An 8,420-nucleotide genomic window follows, 5' to 3' on the forward strand; every position below is an offset into this window, starting at 1 on the left:
ACCAGCAGCAAGAGCGACGTCATTGATATACACAGAGAAAAGAGTTGGCCCAAGAATTGAACCCTGTGGCACCCCCATAGAGACTGCCATAGGTCCAGACAACAGGCCCTCCGATTTGACACATTGAACTCTATCTGAGAAGTAGTTGGTGAACCAGGCGAGGCAGTCATTAGAGAAACCAAGGCTATTTAGTCTGCCAATAAGAATGCGGTGGTTGACAGAGTCGAAAGCCTTGGCCAGGTCAATGAAAACGGCTGCACAGTACTGTCTATTATCGATCGCGGTTATAATATCATTTAGGACCTTGAGCGTGGCTGAAGTGCACCCATGACCAGCTCGGAAACCGGATTGCATAGCGGAGAAGGTACGGTGGGATTCGAAATGGTTGGTGATCTGTTTGTTGACTTGGCTTTCAAAAACTTTTGAAAGGCAGGGCAGGATGGATATGGGTCTGTAACAGTTTGGATCTAGAGTGTCACCCCCTTTGAAGAGGGGGATGACCGCGGCAGCTTTCCAATCTCTGGGGATCTCAGACGTTACGAAAGAGAGGTTGAACAGGCTAGTAATAGGGGTTGCGACAATTTCGGCGGCTAGTTTTAGAAAGAAAGGGTCCAGATTGTCTAGTCCAGATGATTTGTAGGGGTCCAGATTTTGCAGCTCTTTTAGAACATCAGCTGTCTGGATTTGTGTGAAGGAGAAGCGGGGGGGGCATGGGCAAGTTAATCTTCCTTAGCTCCACACGTCCTGAGAGTAGCGGCCCTTGGTCATCAGCTTCTTGATGTAAGCCACAGCCTGTGTGTGTGTGAGACCTCCCACCTCCTCAACGATGTCATAGAAGGAATTCTGCACATCCCGCGCCATGTTCCGAGCATTCCTAGGAAAAGACAAGTGGCAGCCATATTTACAGTAGGCACACAATAATGATGGATTTTCTCTTTCAAAAAACCCTCAAAGCTTGTACATGTACTGTGCCTTCAGGAAGTATTCACACCCACATTTTGTTGTGTTACAGCCTGAATTTAAAATGGAATAAATTGAGATTTTCTGTCACTGACCTACACACAACACCCCATAATGTCAAAGTGGAATTATGTTTTTAGAAATGTTTAGAAAGCTATAAAAAATGAAAAGCTGAAATGTCTTGAGTCAATATGTATTCAACCCCTTTGTTATGGCAAGCCTAAATAAGTTCAGGAGTAAAAATATGCTTAACAACTCACATAATAAGTTGCAATAATAGTGTTTGACATGATTTTTGAATGAACACGGCCCTCCCCCTTCCTACTGCTCATTCAGTAACAACCTGCCTGCTCACTGCCTGGTAGTCAGCAGCAGGTCACAGTGAAAAATATGTTTTGTTTGAAGAAATGCCATGTTTACCCCCCGCGACATCGTTTTCAAAGTAGCCCAAATGTTAGCAAAACTGCGGACATGGCAACCCTGCACTGAAGCATCTGCTCATTGCATGGTAACAATAGTCTCTCTGCCTGGTTGGGTTTCTGGTGAGCAAACCAACTATTTTGTGCACTACTGCCACCTACAGTGGGATCCAGTGCAGGACAGCAGAATATAAAACACCCACTGGTACATAACATGTCATGTAATGTCACTACAATAATTGTTCCCTTGTTGTAATTAATGAAGAAAAAAAAAACAGTCTGACACAAATAATTGCAATTTAAAAAGCTTTATTGGAATTTTTTTGTAGTTTTTTTATTTTAAAGAATAGTGCATGTCTCAAAATATTAGAACGAGACCAATATGTGTATTTTGCTAAACATAGTTCCTGTGTCTGAAATTAAGTTTCTGTGTGTATTGGAGGAGTAAGCAATACTCAAAATCTGTGTGTGTGTGTGTTGTAGTAGTAGATGGCCATTATTTATTCAAACATCTCAGTTTGGGCAGCAGCCACTGGAGAAACCTGTCAATCAAACAGGACAATAAATAGTAGTTTTCACTTACACATCAGATAGCTGCTCTTTCTCTGCTATCTCATTCTATTTCTATAATTCTCTACCTCATTCTATTTCTATAAATCTAAAAAATGCCCTTGTTATGTTCTACTTCTCCTTCTTCTATTTCCTCACCTTTCCTCAGACTCTTCTTTTCCTCTTTCTTGTCCTCCTTACTTTCTCCAACATTTTCCACCTGCTTCATGTTACTAGCCTGCTCTTGCTTCACTCGCTTTTTTGCCTTGCCCTTTTTCCTTTTGACCTTCCCTTCCTGAATATTTTGGACAAGGAGATAAAGTAATATAAGCTTATGGCTATTTTCTACTCTTGAGCTACAATATCTAGAGTTATGATATACTGTAGGACATATGGCCAATATCCCCTTCCTGTTTCCTCTCACCTGTGGGTACACTCCTGCCATTTTCTGCGCCGTTTCCTGGAGCAGCTTCCTGCTGTTCTCACTCAGGTTGGTGATGGGGGCCAGGCGAGGGCTTCCTGTATTGGTGATGGGGGCCAGGCAAGGGCTTTCTGTATTTCCTCTCACCTGTGGGGCCACTCCTGCCATTTTCTGGAGCAGCTTCCTACCGTTCTCGCTCAGGTTGGTGATTGGGGCCAGGCGAGGGCTGTGGTGGTATGGTAAGTACTCCACAGCAGGCGGAGCAACAATGACAGGGATGTTGGGTTTGGCCACAATAATCTGTACAGACATAGGGTCAAACAATTGAGATGTGACACACACTAGTGATGCGCGGGTTGACTCATAACCAGAAGTCCCGCGGTTATATCCACAGGGCGGCGGATTTAGGGTCATGAAATATTGTTGAATAAACAGAAAACAATACATTAAAAAATCCATAAATGTATAATTATTGTGCAAGTTATATCTATAGGCTATTTGGCATTAGTGCGTAAGCCTAAACTTTAGGGCATAACTTGACGCGCGCCAGATAGACTACACACCAATCACCAAACGCTTTAATTCAATAAGAGAAAAGCTACGAAATGGAAAGTTGAAAATAAAGAAGGGACGGCCAGAAAAGTAATGTTTGGAAAATATTTGGTGAAGTGTTAAAAGAGGATGATGGCAGTGCCTATGTTATGTGTGATGATTGTGAGGCACTATAGAAATTCGACAGTCACAAGAGGGGGATTCAAATAGGCCTATGGCACGTCAAGGGAACAAACAGCCTACTGTTCAGATGGGTTAAATGGAAACTGAAATCTGGACACTGACTGTAGATCTTTAACCTCTCACAGTCTTAATATTAACTCCTGCAGAATTAAGCATTTCTTGCAGTAAAATGATAGGCTACACCAAATGTAGGCTTTATTTTGACTCGGGAACAGCAGTGGAGAAATATGATTTCTTTCAGCATCTTGAGGGAATGCGAATGCGCAGCTAGGGACTGCTTTATCAGCATCATAAAAGCTGATAATATTTCAACCACATAAAATGTGCATCCAAGCCAAACTGAAATCTTATCAGAAACATGTCTGGTCGTTTTCAACCCGTCAAACTGATGTCATTTGGAAATTTTGCACAGAAAATGTTTCCCTTTTTTTATTGAGTTATTGCATTTTCTTCTTGATCCCTAAACGTTTTTGGTTTATTTAGTCTTCTATCTAATTATAGACAAGTTGACTAACAAATAGCCTACCAAAATGTTGGAAATTATAAGCAGAAACATATCCAAATTAGGCACAAAAAAATCCTGCACCCCCTGCTAAGAAATCGTTCTGACGGTGTTCTATATTTGCGGGTTAGGGTCAGGTGCGGGCCTCAGATTTTCACTTTATCACATATAGTCGGGCGGTTGCGGCTGGGTTATTAGCAATTGCGGGTGGGTTCGGTTGAACAAACAGCTGACCCGCGCACCACTAACACACACACACACACACACACACATGTAAGAGCCTACCAGTCGAGGGTCCTTCAGTGAAGCCCCTTTTCTCAGTGGTTCCTTTGAAGGCCCTGGACTGTCCTCAGCAGAGGCATCATTGCCATTATCACGCTGTGTGTCAGAGAGCTAGTTGGTCATAGTCCATTCTCCACATTCAGTCAAAGAGTTACTCAAATACATGCTGCAGAACATACCAGAAAGTCTGACTCATCGAAGGAGTGGAGAGAAAGATCGTCGTCCTCTACCATATCCCTCACTTTAAGCCTTGTCACCTTTCCATCCTCCTCATCCTTCACTTTCAGCGGTGGTGTCCTCCTTTCATGATCCTCATCATCAGACTGGGTATCAGAGTCAACTAGTCAGAGACTATTCTCCTTACAGTGATGTCACTCAACAAAGACATGGTGTACAACTGTCTTACCTCAGATTCACAGTCAGTGAAGGAGTAGATAGAGATGTCATCAGAGTTGGAGGATGAGATCACCCCATCATCATTTCTATCCATCAGCCGAGTCACCCTTCCAGACTGAGGAGACAGACAAAGGCATGTACTTAGGGCAGCCATAGAATACACTGGCATTGACTGTCAAGAAAATGTTGAATATTTAGGCAATCCAACATAGTTGTACAAGTAGTGAGTAATTGAAAATGCAAGTGTATTGAAATGCAATAAATGCAACTCCCATAACATTAGGGATGGGGCTAAAGACTTTCCATACTGTAGGATTCTTTAGCATTTCTAATGAATGATTGTCAATTCAACCAAGCCAACCAAAATGGCCATATGAATCAACAGATTGATCAATCTGTTCTGTTTCTATGGGAACAGCAGAGATGTATCTGACCTGGCTAAGAGGCTCTGGATTGATGTCCCATCCATCCCCAGATGTCTGTTCCTGCCCACAGCTCACAATGATTGGCTGTGAACAGTAAAGAAAAAATGTAACACTCTTTTGCTCATTTTGGCCTTGGAAATAACTTGGAAATAAATGATGTAGCTATCAATAAATAATTTAAGTAGCTACTGCTATGTGGTTGATTTGAATGTGACATACAGGCCTTTTGTGGATCTGAGGGGTCTGCACTGAAGTAGACTGTCAAGACAATATTCAATTTCAAATGTGGTTAGATAAGGAGGGATATCTGCACTTGCTTTTATTGTGATAACTGCAGTTTGTACATGCAGCATAACTAATGTTTATGTGTTATTGTTTTCAGGTCAGATTTGACTTACAGGCCTTGGACTTCTGCGCTCTTTGCCGGTTGGCCACATCACAGAATCAGGGGTGTTCACCCTCACTGGATTCAACTGTCAACACAACACTCAATTTAAAAGGTGATAACAAAAACAGAAGATTTTTTAAATATATATATATTTGATATTTACCACATAAGGGCGGCGCCTTAAAGCTCTTTTGATTCTCTCATCATTACGATTCATCTTGCTTTCTGCATAAAGGGCATGTCCCAAATGGCACCCCAGTGCCCATATATTGCACTTATTTTGACCTGAGCCCAATGGGCACAGGTCAAAAGTAGTACACTACAGGGTGCCATTTGGGACCAAAGAATGTAAGAGCCTACCAGACGTTCTAAACTCCAAGGACGGGTCTATCCAACTGTTTCCAATCGTAGTATTTAACCACACTGCTAACCTTATGCCCAACCTTAAATTAAGACCAAAAAGCCTATTTTTGTTTTCATTAATTTTTACGATATAGCCTATTTGTACTTTGTGGCTGTGTTATCTAGTGGGAACCTCTAGCTAGCTAGCTACCTACAATCTGGCTAAAGTGTTGCGCAATATTGGAGGAAAAGTTGATTGATTATTGTGCTTGATTATCCAAGTACTAGTTTGACAAATATGCATTGGGCATCAAAATGATATCCCGAATAATTTTAAAACGTATGGTTCAGAGGTTCAAGAGTTTTACTCCTGAGTTCAGGCTCACGAGTGGGATTGTTGCTGTCATTATAGTATCATTTGTTTTGTTTACTGTCACTACATATTTCGGTTTATCAGAGGATGTCTTCAGTCTTGGAACGACAGTTTTTGGCAATGGGCATGGTAAGTTAGCTAGGAGGGTCTGAGTGAATCAACAGTTATATATGCTCAGTAGCTACTTTGTATGAGAGTGTTGTAACGTTAGCTAGCTTGCTAGAATGGTGGTCCTCTGTAGCTCAGCTGGTAGAGCACGGCGCTTGTAACGCCAAGATAGTGGGTTCGATCCCCGGGACCACCCATACACAAAAATGTATGCACGCATGACTGTAAGTCGCTTTGGATAAAAGCGTCTGCTAAATGGCATATTATTATTATTATTATTATTAAAACTTATAGCTAATGTAACAGATGGTGCCAGTAGGCTACAGCACAACACACCAGTGCAGCTTATGTCTGTCAACCCTATCATTTATGTTTTAATCCTTTCCTCTTCCTTTGCAGTGCACAAGCTCATCACATACTCCTTCCACCACAAGACAGTGACCCAGCTACTCCTCAGTATTGGGGTTCTGGTGCCCCTCTGTGGAGGCATTGAGAAGAGTGTGGGCACTGTTCGGTTCCTCCTCATGTTTCTGCTGCTCTCTATCAGCACAGGGGTGTTGTACACCATACTGGGTCTGCTACTGTTTGGTGCATCTGCCCAGAACCAGGTGGAGGGGTTCATTCCAGTGTCCCTCTCCCTTATGGGTATGGCCACAGTGCACTCCCGTATGGTTAAGGGCTTTCTTTTCGGGGTCACTGTACCCATGTTAGCCCTGCCCTGGCTGTTTCTGTTCATCATAACACTTTTGGTCCCACACACTGTCTTCCTTTGCAATGCCATCGCCATCATCGCAGGGGGGGATCTGTATCCTTACTCCAACCTCATTGTGGTTCAAAATAACTGATACACTCCTCTGCAGTATGTCACAGCTTTATAAGTGTGCTTAGTAGTGTAGTTAAGTGGTAATAGGTTATAGGTGTTGTATATGAATCCTGCTGCTGAACATTATGGCATGTTTGTTTAGAAAAAATATTGCATCACTGCGTCACACATTCTCCTTAACTTGCACTGGTGAAACAGACGGAAAGGGCTGGCTCTCACTTCTGGACATGTCCGATGCCAGGGCATCAGTGCTGGACAAGAAGATGCCTTTCAGGCTGCTGAGGAACATTGGTGTCCTGTATGTCCCTGCATCAACAGAGGAGAGAAGGAAGACGGTCCACCCACCGTGAGTACTGAGAAAGCACCAGACATATCATTTATCAGACAAGACAAGAGGTCATTAAATAACAATTACTGTGTGCAAGCCAGAGCACATAATGTTCTACAGTATAATGAGGTGCAGTTATAATTGATGATCCTCAGCTGTAATTGAATACTGTACAATAGGCACCTAGTGGTCCCCCATGATTAGATAGAGAATCACTGGTATAGATAGGCTCTCTGAAATCTGTCCACGTTCTCATTGATTGCAGAATCATTCCAATCCCAGGCTCCTACCCAGTCCAAGCCTACGCTCCAGTGTCCTTTACCTCCAACCTACAGGCTACCGAGACCACACCAAAGACATTTGAAGGCTGGGCCCACTCCTACTATACACAGGGGAGCCCTGTTCAGCTCTCAGGTTATTACGGACACAACCATGGATATGGCCTCAAGCATAGCTTTGGGCCAAGTCACGGACATAGTCACGAACGTGGACACAGCTGCAGCCACAGCCAAGGTCATGGACATAGTCACGAACACAGCTTCGGCCATGGACTCAGTCATGGGCATGCATCTGCCTCTCAAACCAGCAGTCACTTGGCTCCAGTGGCTCAACATCCACATTCTCAACATTCCCACCTCAGTCCACTGTCTGTGTCTGTCAGTGCCCCCCAGAGTTTCACAGCAAAGATGCCGGAGTCACTGCCAGAATCTGTGATGGTTCACCCAGGAGCACCTGTGTCTTCACTGACAGATTGATGACTTCAATCCGTAACGGCAAAACTCGCTATAGCTCGATTGAAATTTAAAGGCAATGTTCGGGAAGACCGGAAATTACATTTACATTTCAAGCGGGCTATTTTCAGCAATCACAATCCTTGTAAAAACGTCAACTCTTGGTATAACGAATAACATTAAAAAAATACAAATGTCAGTGTGGTTATAAGCCGCTATAGCTCTGAACTACGGCGATACGGATTTAATCGAGCCCATAGTTGTCATTCAATGTGTTTTCTGTCTCATGTTATACATTGAGATGTAATATGCTTGGACATGTGTTTTGAGGCAGTATTTGAAGGTCCACTTTTTCTTCACTGATGTTTTTGGTTTGAATATACAAGCAGGCTCTGAATGTTCAAGGTCAAATCAATGCAATAAAGGGTTTGCTTGTCAGTTGATTGTAAGACCACTCCTTTTGGCTTGTGTGTTTTGTACTTTGTGTTTTTTTACACAGACGGTAGACAAATCTCTTGGTACTCTTGATTTATATAACCTAGATTAAAACAAAGTTTTTCAAAACCCTTAGTAAACCAGAACAGTTTTTAGTTCAAACTAAACATTTTTATCACACTAATGTATTATCAGTTTTTCCC

The 8,420-nt window shown here is 42.6% G+C and overlaps 1 pseudogene across 1 annotated transcript; it reads left to right on the forward strand.

The window, feature by feature from the left end:
- Positions 1-5,501: 5,501 nt before the first annotated feature.
- LOC311142399 (rhomboid domain-containing protein 2-like) lies at positions 5,502-7,861 on the forward strand (annotated as a pseudogene). The gene is made up of 4 exons: positions 5,502-5,921; positions 6,300-6,705; positions 6,922-7,069; positions 7,317-7,861. The product of its transcript is annotated as a rhomboid domain-containing protein 2-like (transcript).
- Positions 7,862-8,420: the final 559 nt, after the last annotated feature.

Source organism: Coregonus lavaretus (genome assembly GCF_964263955.1).
Source record: "Coregonus lavaretus genome assembly, chromosome: 15".
Lineage (NCBI taxonomy): Eukaryota > Metazoa > Chordata > Actinopteri > Salmoniformes > Salmonidae > Coregonus > Coregonus lavaretus.